We start from the raw sequence: 12,791 nt of genomic DNA on the forward strand, positions 1-12,791 counted from the left end.
CAAATTCACCTCTCTATAGTTAAAAATTGTGGTAAAAGTCATTTTAAAAAAAGTGTTTATAGGAAGGGCTAAGGTGCTATCCTAGCCTGATTAAAATGGGTTGCGAGTCCCCCTCCCCCTTTTGAATTGCAGCAAGACAGACTCTGATATGATGCACAGATTTTTTTTTTTTTTTTAACAACAAACTGAGTTTCAGAATTATAATTTAGAGTGTATTGGATGTATCACCAAAAGACAGGGTGGTTGTGCAATTGTAAGGGAGTATTGTATTGTTGCTAGTCTGAGTAAATCTAAATCTTTTCAAGCTTTGGTTGAGTGGGTTAATTCCAGGACCTGAATTACAAGTGCAATTTGAATTACATTGCAAATGCTGAACTTCCTTCACTTTAGCGAAGCGCTTTCTTCCCTCCTTCTGACATGAATTCTAGCTATTTTGATGTTTTTCAAATGTTGAAATATTTCAGTTAGCTGTAAAAAATAGCAGTTCCAACTAGAAATGAAGGAAAAGATTTTTCCTTTTTGCCTCTTTGTTTATAATTTTTTTTGTTTGTTTGCCTCTATTTTGTGAAATCTCCACTTTTAACATAGATTTCAGCCTTTAAAATTGTAGTAACCCCAGAACCATTCTAGGCTGTATAACATTAACCCTTCAATATTCGGATAAATATTTTGTAAAAAACACTGCCACAAACATTCAGAACAGCCCGTGGCTTCAGGATGAAGTATGTGTGTAGAAGGTGTGGGGGAGGCAAATGAACAGGTAAGAAATTAATATATGATTCAAATTGGGATTTCTGATTTTGGGATTTCCCAAGCATAAGCAAACATATAGTCTCTCGGAAACTGTGAGGTAAATTCATAGGACGACACTGATTTTATGGACAGAGGACATAAAGGACAAAGAGGTTAAGTGCATTTTTCAGAGCTTGAATTCCTGTCTCCCAGCCTGATTCTAACCACAGGTCCTCTGCTGAGGATGCAAAAGTCCTGCAAAGAGAAAACAACAGGCATGGGGTGGGGCTGCAATGCTAGAGATAATGGTAGGCATTTCAACAGTGGTTAGAGGAGATACAAACTGCCTGGTAATTATTGAAGAACATACCAATTAATCCGTAGCATAAAGTCTAAGATCAAGCTGCTCAGGCATGACACGATAGTTTTGTGGCTGTGGGGTGTTTATTTATCTCACAATTTTCACAAAAGAAGTCTGATTGAATAACTGTTGTTAAATGACGAGAACATACAGGTTCATACTGGGAGTTCAAAAGCTTGACAATTTTTTAAAAAGAGAACCTGCTAAATGGGGATACTAACACTATAGAAAATTGCAGTAATCAAGGGCTTCCAGGAAAGAAGTAGAAATGAGTGATCAATCTAGAACATTGTATGCTGTGGTTACAGGGTGTTTGGGGCGCTTTGTTCATTTGTGCCTACATTTCCCCTCCAGTTTTCAAATCTTCATCCATTAGAGAACCTTTCCTGTGTGTGACCTGGAAACTGTGGAGTGTCATTTATGGAGGGCCAAAGATGACACCAGGAGATCCTGCACAAAACACAGGACACCTGTCTGTCCTCACTCAAGAGATTATCAGTCTACTCCTGCTGATTTTTCTGCCTTGCACTTCTATTGGTCTTCTTTAATTTCTCTTGTTTTTGCCACACCACAGTTTAACTATGACAGATTTATTTAATCAAATTTTATGCAACTAATGAAATGTTTTGTTGAACCACTGAATATAGAGATGCTAACTAAATTTGAAAATAGTGAAGTATATTATTTTCAACTTTCAAAAATATTTAAACAAAATGTTATGCTTTCCTCCAGAAGTTGAAGGGAAAATGGCCCTGAGGAAAATGATACTAAAAATGACTGTGGTTTCAGATCAGGGGAAAAAAAAAAATCATGGAATTTCATTTAAAAAAAATTATTTGATGTTTTCCTTTCCAAATCCATATTTTATAAAAATTCTCCCTTTATAAATAAATTTTTTGTCCTTTGAATAATTGACTTATTATACATAAATAATAGCAAATACAACTTCACATGTATTTATTATACATTTCTATAAACCTATAACCTAGAATATCTCAATGTACAACCAATTAATCCAAGCAAAGTGAAAATTTTTCAATTGAAAAAACTTCAGGAAGTCTCCAAAACATGTATTTGTATTGCCTATTAATGAAAATATAGTCTAAATTTAGAATCCTATATTGATTGACAGACAATACAATGACATTTTTTTCCTTTTCTATTTTCTTTCTATTTTAAGGAAATAGCATTATGAGGATAAGAATGATGCAATATTCAGGCAGTAACTTCTAAAGCAAAGTCAGAGGTTGTAAAATTTAACGTTCTCATAACAGCATTAACTTACTTGGGTTGTACATACAGTACATTAAGGGATCACATTTTGCTGTCTTCAGTGTAATTGGAAATATTCTATATGTACAATTTGAGTGAGTTAATGTTTCTAGGAGAACCTTAACTTTTGCATTTCTTGACTTTTTTATGTCTGAATTTGTAGCTTTAACATTTGCATTAACATAGTTATTTGCATTTCATTACAGCTGAAGTTAGCCTATTCAAGGACTGAAGTCACAATTGAGTGTTTACTTGATGATCTGTTTAAATGAAAATATTCAACCTTTTCTTGGTTTACATATTTATGATGAGAAGATACACTAGTTTAAGACTGTGATTTTTTTTTTGGGGGGGTGCTAATTTAAGACTAACAATTTTTGTTCATGGTAAGTGCCCAAGAATTGGGCAACAATTGAATAGGTGAGTAAATGAACAATTGCAGCAAAAGTTTCTCAGCAGGATGGAAACAGGAAAAGTGGCAATAAGATCAATGGCTTGTTTGGATTAAAAACAACTCCCAGGAAACTTGTCCCAGAAAGGCAAGAATGTCTCAGCCTTTTATTATATCTTGCTGTTGGTTTGCTGTTCTAAATGTTCCTATTGTGTTGTTTTAAGTATTTCTGAATTGAAAAGAAGAATAATTCTCCAATTTTGCATATAAAGAAACCAAATTCCTAGGAGATTATGTGATTATCCCAAAGAGAAAAGAGAGGGGAGGGCATGCTACACTGAAAAAAATTTCTATATCCAGTTGTACTTTGATTTTTGGAAATTTATATGAAAATATGGATATAAACGAATGCAAAATGGCAAGGATGGGGGAAAAAAATCGCTGTTTTATTTAGGAAGAAAAATTTAACGTAGACATCCCTTCTTCAGACTATAGACTCCATACGGGCAGGAACTGCCTTGTTTCTGTGTCTTAGTGTCTAACCCATACTAGGGACACATTAACTCTTTTTCCAAATAACACAATTAATAGAAAAAATGGCCAATTACATTGCTCTATGTACTTCAGATTATATTAACTAAAGTTGTATTTTCAGGGCCACAACTACTACTTTAGAGTGGGGTGAAACCAAATACTCTGTTCTGTCTTAGATTATGCTCCTTTATATACAAAACATTTTTAGGCATTTGTGAAAATTGTACATCAAAAATGTTCTAAAATTTTATAAATATCTGTGATAAAGATTTTTTTTAACAGAAAGTTGGTTTGTTAAAAGTACCCCAGAAGGTGTAAAACCTTTAACAAAAGATTGTGTTTAATAAACCCATAGTAGAAATAAATATGAACACTATGAAGACTTAAATTTGGTGGTGAAAAGGGGAGCGTAGAAAAGAAATAAAGGAAAGAATGGAAAGACTCCAAGAGAATCAAAAGCAGCAAAGCACATTTTTTTTTTATTCATTCAACAAATATGTATTGAGCATTTATTATATGCCAGATGCTTGAATACTGGTTATTTGGCAATGAAAGAGACAAAATAAAAATAAAAAGAAGTCCCTGCTTTCATGGAATTTACCATCTAGTGGGTAAGATATATGAAGAAAAAAAAAGAAATACATAATTGTGATTATTTCACATAGTTAAATGCTAAAAATAAAATAAAAAAGGGTGGCAGGGGAGCTATTTTAAATTGGGTAGTCAGGGTGAGGGGTGGGTATTTTTGATTTGCTGATCAGGAAAGACTTCTCCCATGAAGAGACACATGAAGTATGACACCTGTGTCAAATGACAAAACGAAAACAATTTTGTAACGAATTTGAAAACAATTAATGGATTTGGGTAGTACAGTGCCTCACAAGTACTGGAGCACATTTCCCGAGGGGTTCTGGACACGATCAAGTTTATAGAACATTAGAAGAGGCAACTTGGAAATGAGGCAGGATTGGCTAGGAGGCTAAGGATTTCTTTAAAAGGCCAGCGGGTCCTATTTTCTAGGGTAAGATAAGCTAGCTAAAGCTGAGTTGTAATTATTGTTTGGTTTCCTGATAATAAGGAGTTTCCTGTAAGTGCATGCTGATTTAGGCTTAGATTTGCAGTGTGGGCTGGGCCACTGGGGCGGCCTCATTTTGCAGGTCCAATATACAAATTAACTTTATCACTTGAGAGGTTGAAGAAGGCAGCCATGTGACACCTAGAGGAAGAATTTTCTGAGAACAAGTCACGCCAAAATTGGTGTGCTTGAAGACCAAAAATGAGGTCAGGATCACTGGAATTTAGTGAGAAGGAGAAAAATGCTGGCAGGAGCCTGATGACGCTCCTTCACAGGAGGCAAAGAATTTGGATTTTACCCTAATTGCCATGGGGATCATTGGAATGAAAGACCTGAATAAGATCTATTCATTAATTCACTCATTCATTCATGCACTCATTTTAATTTTTTAAATAGGCTTTATTTTTTAGAGCCCTTTAGGTTCATAGCAAAATAGAGTGGAAACTACAGAGAGTTTCCACAAACCTCTGCCCCCCCGCCACACACACAGAGCCTCCCTCGTTATCATCATCTCCCACCAAAGGGGTACGTTTATTGTAATTGGTGAACCTACATTGACACATCATTGTCACCCAAAGTTCATAATTTACTTTAGAGTTCACTTTTGGTGTTGTACAGTGTATGGTGTTGTACGTTATATTTTGATATACTTCTATGTATAATACATAATACAGTCTATGTATAATGACATGTATCTACAGAGTAATTTCACTGCCACAAATCCTCTGTGCGTTGCCTATTCATCCCTCCCTCTCCTCTAACCTTGGGCAACCACTGATCTTTTTACTGTCTTCATAATCTTTCCAGAATGTCCTAGAGTTGGGATCATACAGTATGTAGCCTTAGACTGGTTTCTTTCACTTCCTCCATGTCTTTGCATGGCTTGATAGGTTGTTTCTGTATTTTTTAAGATTTTTATTAAAAATATAGCTAACATACAATATTATATTAGTTGCAGGGGTACACCATAGTTATTCAACATTTATATACTTAAAAATATATGATAAGTTCAGCAACCATTTGACACCGTACTATGTTATCACAATATTGACTATATTCCCCATGCTGTACATTACATCCCCATGACTTATTTGTTTTATACCTGGAAGTTTAGACCACTTATTCCTCATCACATTTTCCCCCCAGTTTTAATTTTTCAATTACAGTTGACATTCAATTTTATTTTGTGTTAATTTCAGGGGTACAGCATAGTGGTTAGACATTTATATAATTTAAGTGATCCCCCTGACTAGTCTAGTACCCACTCACTTGGCACTATACGTAGTTACTAGTATATTATTGACTATATTCCCTATGCTTTACTTTACATCCCCCATAACTATTTTGTAACTACCAATTTGTACTTCTTAATCCCATCACATTATTCACCCTGTCCCCAACTCCCTCTTATCTATCACCCTAACAAATCTAGTATCCATCTGACCCCAGACATAGTTATCACAATATTATCAACTATATTCCTTATGCTATACCCTACATCCCAATAACTACTTTGTAGCAGCCAGTTTGTACTTCTTAATCCCTATCTCTTTTATCATCCACACCCCAAACACCCTCCCATCTGGTAACCATCAAAATGTTCTCTGTACCTATGAGTGTTTCTATTTTGTTTGTTTATTTTGTTCTTTAGATTCCACACATAAGTGAAATCACACTGCATCTGTCCTTCTTTGTCTGAAACTCCATTCAACACAACACCCTCCAGGTCCATTCATGCCACTGCAGATAGCAAGAACCCATTCCCTTCCATGACCAAGCAATATTCCATTATATATATGTACCACCTCCTCTTTATCCATTTATCCAGCCACAGACACCCAGGCTGACTCCACATCTTGGCCATTGTAGACAATGCTGCAATGAACATGTGGATGCACATGTCCCCTTGAGGTAGCACTTTGGGTTCCTTCAGAAAAAAACCCAGAAGAGGGATCATTGGTTCCTTCTTTGTCTCTTGTTATAGCTTTGTTTTAAAATCTATTTTGTCTGGTATAAGTATTGTTATCCCAGCTTATTTTGTTCTTTTTGTTTCCAGTTTCATGAAATATGTTTTTCTATCCCTTTGCTTTCCATCTGTGTGTGTCTTTCAATCTGAAGTTAGTCTCTAGTAGGTAGTGTATGTACCCTTTTCCCCCAAAATAAGACCTAGCCGGACAATCAGTTCCAATGTGTCTTTTGGAGTAAAAATTAATGTAAGACCGGGTCTCTATAATAGAAGACCCGGTCTTATATTAATTTTTGCTCCAAAAGATGCATTGGAGCTGATTGTCTGGCCAGGTCTTATTTTTGGGGAAACACGGTAAGTGTTTTGTTTTCTTATCCATTCAACCCTTCTGTGTTTTTTGATTGGAGCATTTAATCCATTTACTTTGCAAGTAATTATTGATAGATATGTAGCTATTGTCATTTTATTATTCATAATTTTGTTTTTTTTTTTTTTTTCTAAAAGAAGTCCTTCTAAGATTCCTTGTAATACTGGTTTGGTGGTGATGAAGTCCTTTAGCTTTTCCTTGTCTTGTAATCTCTTTATCTGTCCTTTGATTTTAAATGACAGCTTTGCTGGGTAGAGTATCCTTGTTTGTAGGTCCTTGCTTTTCATCACGTTGAATATTTTGTGTCAATCCCTGCCTGCAAAGTTTTTATTGAGAAATCATCTGAAAATCTTATGGGAGCTATCTTATAAGTTGTCGGTTGCTTTTCTCTTGCTGCTTTTAGGATTCTATCTTTGTCTTTAACTTTTGCAATTTTAATTATAATGTGTCTTGGTGTGGGCCTGTTTGGGTCCATCTTATTTGGGTCTTTATGTGCTTCCTGGGTTTGTATGTTTATTTCCTTCGCCAGGTTAGGAAAGTTTTCAGTCATTATTTCTTTAAAAGTTCTCAATCCCTTGCTTTCTCTCTTCTCCTTTTGGTATTTCTATGATACAAATGTGAGTATGCTTCTTGTTCTCCCAGAGTTTTCTTAAACTATCCTCATTTTTTGGATTTTTTTTTTTTTTTTTTTTTTTTTTGCTATTCTTATTGGGTGTTTTCTGCTACTTTGTCTTCTAAATCACTGATTCAATTCTCTGCTTCACCTAGTCTGCTGGTGATTCCTACTAGTACTTTCTTTATTTTAGTTATTGTATTCTTCACTTCTGACTGGCTCTTTTTTATGTTTCTTTTATGCTTGCTATCTCTTTGTTGAAGTTCTCACTAAGTTCCTTGAGCATCCTTATAACTATTGTTTTGAACTGTGTATCTGGTAAGTTGCACGCCTCCATTTGGTTGAGTTCTTTTTCTGGAATTTTCTCCTGTTCTTTCATTTGGGATGCATTCTTTGTTTCCTCATTTTGGCTGCCTCTCTGTGTTTGTTTCTATGTATTTAGTAGAACTGCTATGTCTCCCAGTCGTGGCTGAGTGGCCATATGTAGTAGTAGGTGCCCTGTGTGTCCCTGGCACAGTCTCCCTGGTCACTTGCTCAGGTCTCCAGGAGTGTCTTTTGTGTGGGTTATGTATGCCCTCCAGTTATAGTTGAGCTTTGATGGCTATTGGCATGTCAGCCGGTAGGATTGACCCTCAGGATGACTGGCTGTGGGGTTTGGCCACATCCACAGCTTACAGGCTGCTGTGTGGAGGGCTTAACCCTACTAAGTGAGATTTGCCCCAGAGGGCTCTGGTGCTTGTTGAAATTGCCCTTTGTGTGTGCTGCTTATGGGGCTAATTGGGTGGTGCTTTGCTGTGGTCTGAAGCCAACGTCTAAGTAGGTTGATTCTGGGTCTTCTGGTGCGGGCCCAGGTCTCCCACTGCCTGTGACTAGCTGGGGATTACCTGGTAGGAGCTACAAAGTGATCCATGGTTGTTTACTGCTTTTGCTAAACCTGGAGGCTCTGGGAGGGGCCACACTATGAACCGAGGACCATTGCCACCAGTGCTGGGCCTGGAGGAGCTCTGCAAAAAGCCAGCACACTCTGAGTCCTGCTTCCACCTGCATGCTCTCTTAAGGTTTGGCCATTGATAAAGCCTTTCGTGATATGCAAGTTGGGTGAGGTAGGGACTCAGGGAGTCACTAGATGGGAAGAGTTTTGGTCACCAAGTTAATGTAGATTCTGGTTTGGTGCCAGTGCTGAGCCTGGGGCTACTCAGCATAAATCTCAGAGCACATCAAGGCATGTCACTGCCTACCTGGGGCCCATGGATTCTGATAGTTTTCCAAAAAAGAGTGTAATACCGGCAAGGCTGGCTGCTTGTCTAGAAAGTGCCTCCAGTGTTGGGAGAGTTGGGTGGAGCTGGGTCCTATCAGAGCTCACCAGACCAATTCAGATTCAGATTTGGCCATGTAGGGGAGCGCTCAACATAGGAAAGATGGAGCCTTCCTGCCAGCTGCATGTGAGGAGGACACCACACAGGGAAAATGGCTACTGTGTCCTCCAACTGTTACAGCATAGCCACACACCTCAGTCTGCCCCCCTGTATGCCTCCAATGCCCTCCTAGTCACCATCCCTCCACTGGAACCCAGGGTGAGTGCCTGTGAGTGAGTGAGTCTGTGCATGGGTTCTTTTACAGGTGTCTAGATTTCCCGCAGCCTTCCATCCCACCCAGATGGTTAGAATTTTCACTGTTTTTCATAGCCAGATGTTGTGGGGGCTCCTCTTTCCCTCGCTGTTCTGTGGGGAACCTCTGCAGTGAACATATCCCTTCTGATTGTCAACCACCACACTGAGGTTTGGGGCCAGCTTGTTTTGTGTCACCGCCCATCCTATAAGTCTCTACATGGCTTCTTTATATCCTTTGTTATAAAACTTCTGTTCAGCTAGACTTCAGATGGTTCTCCAGGTTGATTGTTTTATAATTTAGTTGTAATTTTAATGTTGATAGCTCATTTCTTTTTAGCACTGAATGATATTCCATTGTCTGGATGTATCACAGTTTACTCTATGGTAATTTGTTTTTTTCATTCAACCAAATATGTGCCAGCTAGTGTGTTTGTCACTGTGAATATTGTGATTAACTAAATAAATTTAGCCTATAGAATTCATGGTCCAGTGTGGAAGGTAGATGTTAAGTAAGTAATACAAAGAAACAAATGTAGAATTGCAAGCAGATATGTGCTCTGAAAAATTGGGACACCTTTTGATAAGTATGTATAAAAAAGAAGTCTTGGGGTCAAGGAAGGGGTTTTTTCATGACATGCTGACTTGGAGTAAGGTCTGAAGGGTAAAATGAAAAGGAAGTCAGTGAGGGAGAGAAGAGCATTCCAGACAGAGGAAACCTGGTCCTTTGGAGGAACAAAAAGAAAGTCATTATGGCTGGAGCACATCTCTCAGTGGGAGACTGACAAGTGGGCAGGGGCCTGCCTGAATGGGGCCCTGTTGGCCAGCGGAAGGTCATACTTTCATTCCAGTGCAGTGGGAAGGCCCTGAGAGTTTCCAAGCAGAAGAGGGGCATGGGGAGTTGGTTATGCTAGAAGAACAGAGGGCAGTGGGCAGAGGAAGAGACCAGGGAGACTTTTCAGTAGTCCTCATAGCAGCCACCAGTGACTTGAACAAGGGTGGCGGGAGTGGAGATGGAGAAAGGTAAACAGATTGGAGATATGTTTTGGAGGTGAAATCGACTGGGACAAGAAATGAGCGAGCAGGAGGAAGGAAATAGGTCTCCTGCGTTTTTGTCTAGACCAACCAGACGGATTGAGACAGGGAGCACTAGGTGAAGACCAGGGTGGACTGTAAAAATAATTTAGGTATCTTTTCCCACATTAGAAAAAAAACATATCGTTAGCCTGCCACTGGGTTTATGCAGATTCTAGAACCGCAGAGGAGAAATCCTTGCTCAAGTTGGAAAGAGGAAAGCTGTCTACTGGGGACAGTGCTCAACAGAAGAACTGTAAATAACAAAATCGGATGTGGAATTCTTTTTCTTGTTTGGGAACTCAGAACTGAGCAAAAGTTAGACTCATGTAAGTACTAGTAGAGTTTTACTTGTTTTTAGAAGCAGCAACATTTGTGAAAATAGAATCACATTTTCCTATAACTTTTTAAATGGATGATAGCTTATAATACAATGAAAATTATACTTATGGAACAGTGTTACATGATTTATTATTTTCATTAATTATTTTTCTAAAATACAGAAAAACACCCTTATTATATAAGTACTCTTAGTATCTCCAGTGTGAGGTTGGTAAAGGCCTAACAGCTGGCTCTTTGGAGGAAGCCGAAAGCTCTGTTTGTGGCTTTTGCCAGTTTTCTTTTCTGTGGTATAGATTTTCTTTTCTTTTCTTTTTAAATTAGTTTCAGGTATAAAAACAACGTACTAGTTAGACATTTCACCCCTCACAAAGTGTGCGGTGTAAATTTTCCCATCATGGCCGATGCAAGTTACCAGGGTGATATTATTGACCAGGAAGTTGGGAAGAGATGTGCACAGTCTTCTCCCAAGTCATGTGAGCCAGCTCCAGCACACCACTGAAGTTCTCTTTTGTTAATGAGAAACATAGACCCTGGAAAGTAAGTGACTCACCCAAATTCACAGAGAGTAAGTGGCAGAGTGAGGATTTCCACTCTGGCAGAGACCCTGAAGCCTGGGTGTTTAATTGCTGTATACCCCAATAGTTGAATCATAATGTGGAAAGGTTGGTGCAAACCCAGAGCTCATATAAGTCCAACTTCTTTTAACAGGGGAGAACACCAAGTCCAAAAAGTTTTTATCAATTTGCTCATGGTTAAAAGGCTATTTATTGACAGAGCCGGGGCTATAAACCAATTCTTTGATCATTGCCCTACACTACGCTGTAGCTACTTGGATTTTGCAAACCTTCTCCACAGAATGTTTAAATAATTTATCTTTTATAGGAAGAAACAATTGTGGAGGCTTTTTCCCCTTACATTTGGAATGAAAAAAAAAATCTCATCAGCTGGCAATGTAATTCAACAACATCACCCTGCTTGGAAGCAGTTAATTAATTCTGTACAGAATTCCTAAAGAATAGTCATAGTAATAACAGTCATAGCTGTCATCATTTGTTTCATACATGCTACTAGTGTATTTTGCACAAAGGCAATAAACTATGGAGACTAGTGCTCCTAGTCATATGTATACTAATGTGGGTGAGTGTGTGTATGAGTGTGTAAGTGTAAAGCAATAAAACACTCATTGTATAACTAGTTGCATAACTAGCTACATAACTAGGAATTGAGCCCTGTTTGGTGACTCCAAAAGCCCACACTTTAAGAGGCCAGTTGTATGCCATTCCAGCTCACTTTAGGGATAAGCAAATGACACAATTTGTCTTTAATCTAAAATTTAGCAGTTATTAATGAAAAGAAATGGAGATGAGGAAAATGAATTATGGATTGAACATAAGCTAGGCAATAAAAATTTCAGAATTAATAGTGAAATCTCAAAGCACAATTTGGCCAAGCACAAACCTACTCTAAATAAAAATTTAAAAGTTACTCATTACACAGGAGTGTTGTTAAGAAAAATTAATTAGTAATGGTATTGCTATTTACAACTGTTATTTCTAGAGAAATTCTGACTTTCGAGGAGACTACAGTTGTTAAAGCAACTGGAGATCGAGAATTTTATTACTTATAAGAAGATACGTAGTATAAAAGAGAATATTTACATAATTTTTTGACCAAAAGTTTTAAAACACAAAGCAAAATATGCTACATGTGGAGAAACATTCTATTTCCTTGACAAATGAGGAAAGACTTACATTTATTGCTTGTTAAAAGATTTTGTTTCTTCATCTTGTTCTTTAAATCGATTTGTTACATATATTGGGTTTAAATTTGGCCTAGCAGTTTGTTACATGTATTGGGTTCGTTACATATACTGGGTTTAAATTTGGCCTAGCAGTGTTTCTGCAGCACAGGAGGTAGACTCGTGGTCTTAGAAATGAAATAAGAACTGTGTTATTATTTTCTGTTTTAGAATGTGCTCAGCACAGATTGGGCCTATGGAAATACCATATCCAAATTAACATGAGATTGAAGGAAAGTGCAAGATAAAATGAAGATCTTAAGTATGTGCTTGAATATTGTAGCTATTCCGAGGGAGAATCCTTGACCTTTTTTGGAGCTGGCACTTTAAGCCTGGGGAAAAGTAGTTGCATTTTTGACAGTCATGTGAGGATTGCATTGGGGACCATAGATGTGAGACCCTTTCTCTGTCAGAACTTAGAATTAAACCCACATCAAAAGCATTGCAAGAAGTGGAAGATCAGTGGGACATACTCAGTAAAAAACTCTTAATGAGCAGATAGACTGCTGTATAGCCTCTGTGATGTGTGTCAACTTAGTCTTGACATAGCCAATTCCCAATTCTCTGTGCAAGATAGAATGAGGGTAACAACGATAATTGAAACCCACAGATAATCCGCGGGTTCCATTTTAACCCTCAATGGTAACTGACTGCCTTGC

This window comes from Rhinolophus ferrumequinum, chromosome 14 (assembly GCF_004115265.2).
Source record: "Rhinolophus ferrumequinum isolate MPI-CBG mRhiFer1 chromosome 14, mRhiFer1_v1.p, whole genome shotgun sequence".
Classification (NCBI taxonomy): domain Eukaryota; kingdom Metazoa; phylum Chordata; class Mammalia; order Chiroptera; family Rhinolophidae; genus Rhinolophus; species Rhinolophus ferrumequinum.